This window comes from Penaeus monodon, chromosome 15 (assembly GCF_015228065.2).
Source record: "Penaeus monodon isolate SGIC_2016 chromosome 15, NSTDA_Pmon_1, whole genome shotgun sequence".
Taxonomy (NCBI): Eukaryota; Metazoa; Arthropoda; class Malacostraca; order Decapoda; family Penaeidae; genus Penaeus; species Penaeus monodon.
The window spans coordinates 23,597,892-23,598,684 of NC_051400.1; the positions used below are offsets into that span (position 1 = coordinate 23,597,892).

At 50.8% G+C, this 793-nt stretch overlaps 2 protein-coding genes across 2 annotated transcripts in view; one reads left to right on the forward strand and one right to left on the reverse strand.

Moving 5' to 3' along the window:
- Positions 1 to 793, reverse strand: part of LOC119581816 (procollagen-lysine,2-oxoglutarate 5-dioxygenase 1-like) — a 123,695-nt gene that overhangs the window by 29,442 nt on the left and 93,460 nt on the right. The gene's annotated exons all lie outside the window — the stretch shown is intronic.
- Positions 1 to 793, forward strand: part of LOC119581817 (immunoglobulin domain-containing protein oig-4-like) — a 33,465-nt gene that overhangs the window by 806 nt on the left and 31,866 nt on the right. The window lies entirely within an intron of this gene.

The following is a 793-nucleotide window of genomic DNA, read 5'->3' on the forward strand; positions in this document are numbered from 1 at the left end:
GGTTAAGAATGGTTCGGCAAAATCGAAGAGAACACAAAGCATGCACAATTGGCGCTGTTGCTTCTGAGGTCCTACTCGGGCCGTGTTGTGGAGGGTCAGTGGGGGCAACCGCCGCCCCGCCCCAGGACAACGAGGCGGGGCACGTAACAGGGGGCACACGGTACATTTTGTTTTAGAATAAGCCTTTGTGGAACTTCTTAGTTGTTATAATAATGTTAATGCCTATTTTTGTGGCAAGAGTTTTCACTCGAAATTTCCAGACGATAAAATTACGTTAAAATCTAATTTCAAAGAACCAAAAGGATATTGGCCTCGCAAACAGGCGTGGACATTTGGCGTAGTATCGGGGCAGGGGAGAGGGAGGGAATGAAGAGGAGCGGGTCTGCGGGCGCGGGCGTCACAGAAACCTCTCTGGCGGGCGGGCCCCTCTACCTCATGGAAAAAGCACGCCATAATATGTAACTCTAAATCTCTGTCCTAAGTGATGCGCGAATTATTTCATCATAATTCTTATTCATTTCGACCAATCGCCCTGAATCATTAAGGAAAGGACATCCAACTGCGTGGAACCACTGAGGGAGGGGCGCCTGTCTCGCTCAAAAGGAAGACTTGACGGGAATCTTCGAGTAAAAGAAACAACCGCCACAACCCTATCAAAGACACAGCGAAATCCGCTGCTTCCCCCCTCGCCTCATCGCAGAGGCCTTCGGGCACGTGATGGGCCTTCGCCTGCGCCTGTCCCGCGGCGCCCTTGCTTGTTATGTGTGTGTGTGGGTGTGCATATTATAGATAC